Source organism: Macrotis lagotis, chromosome X (assembly GCF_037893015.1).
Source record: "Macrotis lagotis isolate mMagLag1 chromosome X, bilby.v1.9.chrom.fasta, whole genome shotgun sequence".
NCBI lineage: Eukaryota > Metazoa > Chordata > Mammalia > Peramelemorphia > Peramelidae > Macrotis > Macrotis lagotis.
In genome coordinates this window covers 332,763,522-332,776,571 of record NC_133666.1, presented here as the reverse complement: position 1 = coordinate 332,776,571, position 13,050 = coordinate 332,763,522, and positions in this window count along the sequence as shown.

The window sequence follows — 13,050 nt, the reverse complement described above, 5'->3', positions numbered from 1 at the left end:
ACATGACAAATTTGGAAATTTGTTTTGCAAGATTGTACATGCATAATCTATAACGGATTACTTTCCATCTTCAGGAGAGGGAAGGGGAAGAAAGGAGAAAAATTTGTAACTCAAAATTTTATTAAAAATTAATATTGTGAAAGTAATTCTTGTAATTTCTTTTCTCTATTCCATAAATATTTATTAACTGCCTCCAACATTTATTTCAATGTCATTCAATTCAATGAGTATTTATTGGGAATTTCACTTGGAAATAATCAATAAGAATTTGTTGAGAGCCTGTTGTCATTACTAGCTTTGTCAATTCTTGGGGAAAAGGGGGAATATCCACTGTCATGAAGTTCTGAGGCCCTTGGTCGGAATTAGAATCTAACTAAAAGAGAACTCAGGTGTGTCACATGCCAGTCTAATCTCTCACCTTAATTCGAGTCCCAGATATTCAAATTGTGCTGATGAACACCTCTACTATCATTTTCATCTCAAATTCAACAGGTCCAAAATTCATTATTTTCTACAGTGTGGTGCAGTAGAAAGAGAACTGGATTTAAAGCAAGGAATCTGGGATTAAATTGTGATTCCAGAAAAATTCATGAAAAGTTAACTTGGTCAAATGGAAAAAGAGGTACAGAAATTCACTGAACTAATTGTGATTCCATCAGTTAACACATATATGACCTTGGGCAAAATAATTTACCATTTCTGGACATTACTTTCCTCATATGGACAAAGACTGATTTAGACTAAATGACTTTTAAGATAAGTTCTTATTAAATCACAGAAGAAGCCTTGAATTTGCCTTTCAGAATCTAGTCTGGGGAGGGACATTTCCAAGATTACCTATATGGGTCAAGTTACTTTAATCCAAACCATCACACTGAATGTCCTAGGCATCTCCATTGGAAATTTGACTTCAAGTCAGCCTACCATAGATTTTTTTCAAAGAAATGAGACCTCCACCTGACATAATGAATGTTTGTTTGCTTTCTTGAGCTTATCCAGAGACTACAAAAACTGCAAAATGGATTCATACCAAAAGTGCAAAAAGTATCTACACATGTTATTCCTAATAAACCTCTACAAGAAGATTCAAAGGTGCCAAGATCTTGGTCACTTACCCACAACATGGGCCTTAGATTCCCAATTTCTTCTTCTAATGTCTATTGGTCAGTTGAATTGATCAATCAACAGGAAACTCTTAAGTACCTAATAAGTACAAGGTCCTGTGATAGGAACACAAAGAAAAAAATTAAACTATGCCAGTAAGTAAATGAATAAATAAATGAATGGGTAGAGAGGTAGATAATGCATAAATGCATGAATAAATAAGCAAATAGAAGAATGAGTGAAGAAACAAATAAATGGATAGAATGATGAATTAATGAACCAATGAATAAAGCTATGATCCTAGAATTGTCTCACATAAAGAATTACATCACAAATATTTTACTGGATAAGAATAGAGGGAATAAGATAACCAGGGAGAGACCGCAATATCTAACTCTCCCATGTTTGAGTAAACTCATTAACAGAGCAGTCCTTAAAGAACTATAATGAAACTCCATGAAATTCCACAGATAAAAAAACTCTAGGCCCTTTGGTGTTTGTCTTAATATAAAACACAATTATTTTTTCCAGCTGCCAAGTGATTCTTTCACTTATACTCTTTGTAAATTCTCCTCTACCTTTCCAACTAGAGCTGAAATGATTAGTGGATCCTTAGAGTTAAAGTCAGAAAGAGGAGAAATATTTAAAAAAAAAAAAAGCAAAAACAACAACAAAAAAAAGAAATTCTTCATCAGTTTGCTAGGAATTTGTTTTCTAGGGACAGAAAATATTCCTATCTTGAACTTTCAATAAGTAAGCATATATTAACTATTTAATGAGAACGTATTATGTGTAGCTAGATAGTATAGTGGATATAGTCCAGATTTGTAGTAATGAAGAGTTACCTTCCAAAGTTCAAATCTGGCTTCAGATACTTGCTGTGTTACCCTGGGCAAGTAAGACCTAACCCTGTTGACCTCAGTTTCCTCATCTGTCAAATGAGTTGAAGAAGGAAATGGAAAACCACTCATTATCTTAGACAAGGAAAGTCCAAATAGGATCATGAAAAGTCAGACACAACCAAAAAACAATTGAACAAAAACTGAGGACACCAAGGCCTACCTAGGTGACTAAGTTAGTAGTGTTGGACTTGGAGTTAGGAAGATCTAAGTTCCTACTGCATACTCTTATTAGTTGTTTGACCCTAAGCAAGTTCCTAAATTTCCTTCAGTCTCAATTTCCTCATCTGTAAAAAGGAGATAATAACATATTCTTTCCAGGGTTGTTAAGGTAACATATATAACAAATCTTTACAAAAGTGGAAATTTTACTATCTACTCTGCCACTGCCCAGCTTTCCCCACCAGGAACAAGAGCATGTCTTCAAACCTACAAAGATCTTTTCTCCCCACATCTAGGGAAATTCACTCAGTTAAATAGGAGGTTGAGTGAGTCAGTTCTTGTCCCAGTTTGTTGCTGGCCTCAGATCTTGTTTTAGCCCATCAGGAAACAATAATCTAATCAATTCTTACAATTGCTACTGGAAAAACAATAATATCTACTGTCCTATAGTTACAATCACAGTCTTTGAGACTGCTTAGGTCAAAGCTGCTTTCCCCAACCACCACTCTTCATGTGCTTTGCTTCCCCTAATAGAATGTTGTCTGTCTTAAAGAAGACCATGACATCAGGGAGGTGAAGTTTGACAAGCAAGTGGTTTGGATTTGAGGAAGGGGGGTGCTGTGCTATATCACTAGCTTCACTTTCTTCTCCAAAGTTTTCTGAGTCCAATAGCCAAATAGAAATCAGGACAACTGGAGATGGCCCTGGATGCAAAGCAATCAGGATTAAGTGACTTGCCCAGAGTCACAGAGCTAGTAAGTGTCAAGAATCTGAAGTCATATTTGATCTCAGGTATCCTGAATCCAGGACCAGTATTCTCTCCACTGAGTCACCTGAATTACAAGCTATCTGACCCTGGGCAAGTCACTTAACCCTATTTGCCTCAATAAAATATAAGCATTTGAAAATAAGAAAATCCTTTGTATTGGGATAACTAGAACCACTACAGGACTTTTAAACACTTGTTGTTTGATTGATACTATGTATAAACAGTATTATCAGAAATAAGATTTCCTTCCTTAAGGAAAATTGGGAATTGTAGAATAAACGAGAAAATTCTTAAAGATTACTCTAACAAGGTTCTCTTTCCCTTGAAGTCCTGTTTCAGTGCCATGTTTCTCGATACAGAGTTTTTCTCTTTCTTCCTCCTTCCTGCTGTTCTTCATGCTTACAGCCAGAAATCAAGTGAGCCTTTCCATAACATAGTAGAATGGGGGGGGGGGGGTTTAAAAGATTGATCTAGTCTTTTATTATTATCTCTTAAATATAAGCTATGGGCAGAAAAACAAACAAAAAGGAACCCTATGTTCTTTCTTTCATCTCCTGGTGCCACCACTCAAATCCTGAAGTTCCTTTCTCCACCATCATCTCTGATACCCCACTTCCACCTTTGTTCAGGTTTCTCCAATGACTAGCCCCACACATCAACCAGTGTACCTTTTCAGATGCACACACATTTGTTTCCCAAGTTATTCAAATGAGGAAGAGACAAATATCACAATTCCCTAGCCTATCTGTGCACTGTACTGAGCTGGGGGAGAAAAAAAGATAAAGCTGCCCATAAGCAGATTACATTCTACTTATCCATATCTTTGTCATCACCAGATTGTGCTGAGTTGCTGGATCTTCTTTTGTCTTTTGGAATTTCAAGCCATTTAAAACTTTCTTCCATCTTCTTATCCAATTTCCCAAACAGCCATACACCCAAGAAATATCCATGCCAAATATATAGTAAAGAAAACTGAATTCAGTTTTGGAAAGTTCTTAGGATTTTGACTGCATGTTACTACAGAGGTCATCTCACAGGTTTACAAATAAAGACCTAGAGAGAGTACAACACAGAGTAAGATGGGATTTAAGCACAAATCTGCCTTCAATCCCATTGTTCTTTCCACTACAATATTATTACTTGATAAAGTATATTGAAATTTAGAAAAAAAATGTTGTTAGGTGACCAATCCTGTTGTTGTTTTTTAAAATTAGTAGCCTGCCCAGTCAACTGCATCCCACCTATAAAACAATGTTGGAAAAACAGATTAGGGATAGCAAAAGGCAGGGAGATAGCACCTTGTAAGGGTGCTAGTCTTCTTGACTGAATTTTGAGGAATTTTGCCCTTATATCCAATTTTCCCCTCTGAACATTAAGCTAGCATTTCTGCGTTCTTTTCCATATATTGGAATACCTCAGAGATATTGCTGGTCACATTCCAGACTTACAACAATAAAGAAAATATAGCAATAAAGTTGCAAAATACAAATGTTTCAGTTTCCCAGTGCATATAAAAATAATGTTTCTACCATGTAGTAATCTATTAGGTGTAGGATAAAATTATATCAAAAAATTATACACCTTAATTTTAAATATACTAACCATCTAATAATAACCATCTAAAAATGATAATCATCATCTGAGCCTTCAGCAAGTCATAAATTTTTTAACTGGTTGAGTGTCTTGCCTCAGTACTGATGGCTATTGACTGTTTAGGCTGTTTAGGATGGAAGTTGCTACAGGCTGGCATGATTGGCAATTTCTTTACAATAATACAATGATGAAATTTGATAAATAAATTGACTATTCTTTTCACAAAGGATTTCTCTGCAGCTTGAGTTACTGCTTGATAGCATTTTATCTGCAGTAAAAATGTCTTTCAAACTTGAAGCCAATCCTTTCAAATCATGACTCTACTTTATCAAATAAGTTTATGTAACATACCTCAATAATATGCATCTCAAGGAATAGGGAGTTCCAAGGAGAATGAAAGAAAAACAGTCAGTGGAGCAGTCAGAACACACATCTTATATGGGTATAACTCATGGCACACCCAAAACAATTACAATATTAACATTAGAGATCACTGATTACAGATCATCACAATGTATGAAAATAGTGAAAAATATGAAATATTTCAAAAATTATCAAAATGTGAATCAGATGTACAGGTGGCCCCAATCAACATACTTGATTCAGGGTTATCACAAAACTTCAATTTTTTTAAATGTGCCATACCTGCAAAGCACAATGAAATGAGATGTGCCGATATATGACAAGGGGAAACATAAAATATTTGTGTGTGTGTGATCCTATGATTTCATGGGTATAAGAAATAGTTGGCAGATAAGTAATCTGCACTAATACAGATCAACAACTGTTCTGCAACCTACAGGTTTAGAGAATTTTTTATTTATAATATATATGTATCTATTTCACTGTTATTTTTATAGTGTTTTAAAGTTTGCAAAATTCTTTGAATACATAGCACTCCCTCAGGGATACTCCCTCTCTTGTACGTTCATTGCAGAATTGAGTTCCGGAGAGAAGCCTCAGGAGCGTGTGAAGTTATTCTTCCAAAACCATATAGCAGACTCTCTCCCCTTCTTAGTTTACTTCCTATCAATAATTAGCTGGTAAACATGGTCATCCCTTAAGAAAATCATTAATAAAATAGTATAGTGAAATAGCCACAACAAAGCACTCCTCCCAGGAATCTGGGGAGCATTCTCTTGCAAATATACAATATCCTGCAGAAGTGTAATCACAACAGTGTAAAAGGGTAGTGACTCACACATGGAAGTACAGCCAAGGCAAATCCCAATTCCAGCAGTACAAAGCCTCAGAGTCCTTTCTCTCCTCCTATAGTCCTTTCTGTAGTTTACCATTTCTTGTTTGCCAAGGCTAACTCTCTTGGGTACATCTATGACTCTAACCTCTACTGCCAGGGTTTATGATTCTTGGAGCTACTTCTAGTCTCAAATAATTATCTCTCTCTACATATATGTCTGTCTGGAGAATATGTCTTTGCTTCCTCATAGGAGCCTCAAATTCTGCTTAATGGACAATTCCTTCTATTCTGGATATCAAGGTCAATGAGAGTCAGAGAAGAAAAAAATACCTTCCCCCTACCATCCTGAGTCTCCTTCACAGGCAATACCTGTTACTGAACTCACCTTCACTATTAAAACTGCTAGTAAATTGGCCCCATTTTTACTCCAAGTCATTCCCTGGTGGGGGAGGGAATGGTATTCATACTTTTTAAAGGAATGGAGGAGTATCGTTTTCAATACTTCAATGTCTCTATTATCTGTTTCTTTCCTTTACCTATGGCAATAAGGAGGAGTGACAGAACAAATCCCTTCCTCCTGCATCCCCTCAACCAAATTATACCTGTAGAGGTAGTTAGTAAGATGGCTTAGTGGATAGAATGCTGGACCTGGAATCAGAAATACATGAGTTCAATTCTGGCCTTGGATATTGACTATGTGACCCTAAGCAAGTCATTTAACCTCTATTTGCCTTAAGTCACTGGAGAAGGAAATGGAAAGATGTTCTAGTACCTTTATCAAGAAAATTCCAGTAATAGTATGGCATGACAAATACAACATGATTGAACAAAAAAATATATATTATCTTTATACTTCCCTATCACAATCGTATGAGCTATTGACAGTATTATCCTCTTTTCAAGATGAAGAAACTGAAATTGAAAGAGATCAAACAAATTGCCCAGGGCAAAATTGTTTGGGTAAAAGACCCAAGGTCTTCCTGAAGTCAAGCAGGTCTTTAATTAAATTTCCTCTTCTATATCAATCTTCAGATGAAATACTGGTTATGGCAACTATCAAGAAGAAAAAAGAGGGGCGGCTAGATGGAGTAGTAGATAAAGCACTGGCCCTGGAGTCAGCAGTACCTAGGTTCAAATCTGGTCTCAGACACTTAAAAATTACCTAGCTGTGTGGCCTTGGGCAAGCCTCTTAACCCCATTTGCCTTGCAAGAAGAAGAAGAAGAAGAAGAAGAAGAAGAAGAAGAAGAAAAAGAAGAAGAAAGAAACAAGATTTAGTCCCATTCAGGTAAATTGATGTCCAAAATGAGCAAAAATTATCTTTTTATTGAGTACTTTGCAGAAAGTACCCCAATCTAAGAATGGAACTTGTTAGGGAACTATTTGGTTGCCTTCTCTTGCAAAGAATTAAAAATTCAGAGCCTTCTAAGTTTAAAGATTATCATTTCATAAAGGGGACACAAAGCCAGTAAGGTTAAATTACTTATTCAAGTTCTTAAAGGTTGTAAGAAGCAGAGTCAGAATTCTATTCCTGGTCTTATCAGTGCAAATTCTGTCCATCATTTTATTTCCTGTAAGATCTCCCAATTCCTGAATAAAGAAATGGTCCTCTTCACTTTCATTTTTACTCATATAAATAAAGAGGTCTATTATATTAAGTTAGATTGAAGTAAAGAAATATGTCACTAGTTTTTTTAATAAAGTTGTTTATGTTTGACCAGTACTTGCAACTGGTATGAACCAGAAATGCAACACACCATTGTCGACTAAAGAATGAATGTAGTTCCATTTTTTTGCAGGTTTCAACAACTTTCTGGATCATAAGAAATAAGTGCATTTCTTGCTATCATATTCAAAAAAGAAAATGAAAAGGTTGCTAAATGCATAAGTAATTGTAACTGATTCATTGATCTGAATACTGTTTAAAGTAAAACAGTAAGTATTTCTGTCACACTTTGAAGTTGAGCTCTGCAGCTCAGTTTCCTCCCTGAGGGTTACTTTATAGCCATTAAGAATATGCACCTTTTATCTGGTGCCTTCAATTAATTGAATTTCAAAAAATATTCTGAAATGCTTTTTTTTTTTGAGAAAATCATTTAGTTCCTGGAGGACATTTTTGTGATTTATTGGTATAGTAATTAAAAGCACTGAACATTAGGCTGGTCACTGTTGGAACTCCACCTGCCTTTGGCTATATTGTGGTTAAGTTAAGATGTATGTGGTTTTTGAGACATTTTCCAAGCAAGAAGAGAAATTTTTATTCTTTTCAGACTGCTTCTAAAATGTTAGTATACTTTCCTAAATTGCTTCTTAAAGTGATCCCACCAATATTTACATGGTAATTAAATACAATAACAATTAAAGAAGGAAAATCCTAGAATGATATATATTTTGTGATTTTCTCCACACTTTTTCTATGGCATAATTGATGTCATAAAATGATATTTACCATTGCACAACCCTCATCTGAACCCCTGATTAGGAGTTTTGGTGAACTTAAAATTACTAATTGGAATAATTAGCAGAGAAGGTTCAGCCTGTTTTGAAAGCTAGCACTCTAGTTTAAAATAAAGTCAATTAATTAGAGCACTTTGTATCAGAGAAATAAATTCTGCCAGCTAATTCATTTTTCTCTCTTTCTTTTCTCACTCTATATTTCTTTAGCCTCTCCTTTCTGTCTCTCAATATATTCCTTTTCCTCCCCCTTTCTCTTCCCCTTCATCTTAGGAAAAATTCCTTTACTTTCTTTATGAATCTACCTTTAGAAAATTAAGTGGGTTTGGAAATTAGATTGGTAGAAAATTGATACTAGTAGATAAATGTGTTCAGAAACCTCTAATATTATTTGATATTTGTTGCCCAAGGAATATTTCTTCCCCCCTATGTCAAGCACAAGCAGAAAAAAACCAATAACATTCAATTTTCAAATGTCCAAATATTTTTCTGTATTTTAATTGTTAAAAGTCTATAATACACACAGAAAATTGCTTATATTTAGACAGTTTTTCAAATATGTCCCCTTATAGGTTTGTTTTTTAATAATAAATCAAAGTGTTCAAGAAGATTCTAAATTCCTAGGTGATCAAAGCACATTTTCCCCCCCTCCTTTTAAAGTCTCTCTCTCTCTCTCTCTCTCTCTCTCTCTCTCTCTCTCTCTCTCTCTCTCTCTCATTTATAAATATATGTGTGTGTGTGTGTGTGTGTGAGTGTGTGTTGCAAAGGTAGGTCGGGGTTCTTCAAAACCAATTTTCTACTTAAATATGCATATCTCAGACATTGTTTGAATTAATATCCTTTCAGTTTTAATATGGAATATTTTTAAAGAGTTGAACCAGGGGGCAGCTAGGTGGTACTGTGGATAGAGCACTGGCCCTGGAATCAGGAAGACCCGAGTTAAATCTGACCTCAGACATCTAATAAATGCCTAGTTGTGTGACCTTGGGCAAGTCACTTAACCTCATTGCCTCAAATAAATAAATCTTTTAAAAAGAATTGGGCCAGAAGATTCATCAGAAGATAATAGTTCAACCTTTTGAACACTAAATACATACTCTGATGGTAAAAAATAATGAAGAAGAATGATTCCTTCTCTGGATCCATGTATTGGTCCAACTTTTTCAGAGCGTGAGAATAGAAAAGTATACAAAATCCTGAATTCTTTCAGTTAATCCACTAGCATTGCTTTTTAAACAACCTTATCATTCTTCCTCCTTTTTCTGTCCCCAGTCTCCACTTCAAAATGATCTCATTATAGATCTATGCCCTGATCCCATATTTCAGGGATCCCCTTAAGTAAGCTATAGCTCTTTTTGATTTTTAAAGTATATTTTCCCAGTGAAGTTTACTTTAGTGTTGTCTGAATGAAATTCTCCATTATGAAGGCAAAGGGAAAAAGGATGTGATGACCATCCTTGTGGTACAGGGAACAGTTTTCTTCTGGGGTTGTGTAACTCAAAAAAAATTATAGGTATGACTCCAAAGATCATATTTCAGTAGATGGAACTCTTCCTTCTGTGATGTGACTGTATTTATATACAGAAATTATTGATGTGCTTTCTGTAAACTTTAGGTCAAGAAACAAAACCAAGTTTAGTACAGTAGAACAAATACTGGGCATTTAGTCAGAGAATCTGAGTTCTAATCTTCCTTCTGTTACTTACTAGAGTATATTGTTAACTTCTTTTGAGTTTTGGTATCTTACTCTATAAAATGGTGGGGCTGGATTTTTGTGGCCAAGTCTCTTCCAGCTCTTGAGTTTAAAACTATGAAAGCCTAGAAATATGTGAATGACTTTGACTTTGGGTTCTGAAGCAAATACACCTAATTCACATTCTCCATTCCTGGTTCAAACTCTTGCAGGGTCTGGTTTGTCCTTATAAAACAGTTACCTGTTCTTTTTCCACTTCAGTAGTATAATGGAGCGGGGATGGAAGGGAGAGACAGTAGGGATGAATTCTGGTGTTTGTCCCTTTGCAGATGAAGACACCTGTGTCTATGGTAGACATGATTGTCAGGAATACCTCACTGTCAAACCATTAGCTGTCTCTGCTTGTTGCTGCAGCTTCCATCGAAGAGAGAAATCTAGTAGCAGTGGCCAAGCCCTACAGGGGCAGAAATATTTACTCAGATTCCTTTCTAACTGCTTTGCCAATTGGAGAAACAAAAAAAGAATTGAAAGATGATCCGTTGGGGAACAAGTACTGACCAGAAGGCTCTAGGTATGGGGGTGGCAAGAACTCTCTGCCTTGTCAGTGGCAGAGTGAAGTGGTAAAATTGTCTGGAGAATCTAAACCCTGGCCCAATGAAGACAGTTCTTTGTTGTAACTGCTTAAGTTAAAGCTGCTACTACTGGGGGACTCTCTTCTGAATAACATCATCCTCTCCAAGACTCTGGTAGAATTTTTCCCCAGGAAATTCTTAGCAAGGGTCTTGGGGAATTTTCATCTTTACTGAAGAGTACAAGCAGGGATAGGCCTTGGGAAAAGGCCCTACATTCTACATAACCCCATTTCCTGTGAGGAAAGGTAGGGCAATGGGTGGGCAAGGATGAACTTCTGATCTTCCAAACTTCTTCTGAGATTCTGGGTCCAAGTCAGGACTGATAATTTGGCTCTAAATCCCAATGTACTGTAGCAGAAAATTTGCATGAAGAGCAAAAGGAAAATATTGGGAGAATCCTGGAAAGACAACACTTGTTCCCAATGAAGAGTGATTTTGGTGCATATTGCACATCAAATTTTTTTTGCTTGTTTTTAGGAATATCCATTGGAAGAAGATCTATAATTCTGGGGAGAAAAGATGATACAGCCTGAACTAAATAGATAGATCTATTTACTTGCATGTTTGTTGGAGCTTGTGGTCTGTTTATGGTTCTCATTAAATAAAGAGTAATAAATATTAAACAGGAAAATTGGTTAAATAAGTTAGGTGGGGTTTGAGTATTGTGCATGTATATTGTGTTTTGTTCTCATTTCCTAAAGGGAAAGTAACAAAATAAGGATCAAAAGTTCTCACCATACCAACTCCTAGTCTAGTGTACTTGAAACTATCTTTTCTCTTCTCCCTCCTCTCAAGTTTAAATTAAGTTCACCTCTTTCCTAAAGAAGAAATAATTCTTTTCTCCTTAAATGGAACCCCGTCTTGGCTTTTATCATCTAAAATAAATAGGTTACTTTCATTGAAAAAAAGTCCAGACCTAGACTGAAATTTGATGCTGAGCTTATAAATGAAATACAGATATTTCCTTAAGTATATATCTACAGGAAGGATCCCCTTATCTGGCAAGTCAATGCTAAATAGCCATATTTCCAATCTTTGAAAAATGGCCCAAGATCATTTTTCTAGGACTCGGGCTCAGTTCCTTCTTTAAAAAAGGACAATCTACAGAAATTAGGGCTAGGGGAAATTAATTGTTGAACTGACTTGCTTTGCCTCTTGCTTTTGGGTTGCTTTTTTTCCTTCTTCCTGCTCAATGAAAGGAAAGGAAGAGACAAAGGCATTTCCATGTTACTTGTTATTGGCAGAACAACTAGATGCTTTATTATTGTCTTCCTAACAACCTGAGGGGGGAAAAGATCATTTGAGAAGGAAAGGGTGGGAGGAATATAGCAACATTTTTTCTTATATTATCCACTACCAAATTTGAAATGTAATTGCATAGTAAGGTATTGTGAAGGGAAAAAAGTAGAAAAAACACTCTCAATACAGTTTGTCTCAGAAAGGCATCATGAGTCCCCTTTTCAAATGAATTTTAGGTATATCTTGTGATGTATGAAAGATATCCCATTTATCATACCACATAAACATATGTGTATTCTAAGTGCTGAGCTGTAAGATTAGGAACAAATAAGCCTGAAGTTATCTTATTTCACTTAATATTGACCTGTGACTTATGGCGGCTCCTACTATATAGTCTCCTGTTTTGTTTTTCCATTCTTTGTCCACCCAGTCTTTATCAATGCTAGGTGGATCCATCAGCTTGAATCAGTAGGATAGAATGGGGAGGGGGTAGTGAATAGAATAAAAACCAATGAAAATTATCAGTAGTAAAAATTATCAAAATCTCTCAGAAGTTTCCTTGCTGACAGGAGGGCACGATTCTGTATTTAGTGGCTCTTAAACTGATTCCCATCCAGCTAGTTTTCATGCTTCTATTTTCCTCTCCAATCCCTTCAAAAGTCAAAGTTGCTTTATCCTGACATATTGAAAGCCTCAGAGAACCCTTTGCTTGAATAGTAGGGCTCCTGATCCTGAGTGTACCTGTAGGGCCCTATTCCTTCTTTTAGGAAGGGACAGGAAAATGGCCCCTCAAAAGTCTTATTTCCTTACCAACTTCGAGGCCCGGGGCCATGTGCCCAAACTTAGATCGATTCTCCTCCATTTTGATCCAAAGCCCACAGAAGAAGAGAGCTGCCGAAGCACGTACGGTGGAGCAGATATGGAGAAGGAAGCTGAGAAAACAACCATGTCATATCTAACTTCTCGGGGAGGGGGAGAACGGAAGGAGGGAATAGGAACCGAGATGGACATGAGCTTCAAGTTTATTCCATTATGATGGGAAGGGAAAGGGTTCTTGATTGAAGATCCCTAGATAACCCCCCCCCCTTCCAGGAGTCCTGTGCTTATCCTTAATGGGACAGGTAGAGATGCATAAGCTGAATGCACATTATTCCTCACAACACAGCCTTTTCCTTCCTACCCTAGGGCTCTCTTGTGTGCCAGAGGTAGAGACTTAGAGAGAAATCAAATTGAGTTCTTGCCATCTTTACTTGCCCTGATAAATTACAGTTTGCATGTGGATGCGGTTAATCAAAGCCTTGATAGATGG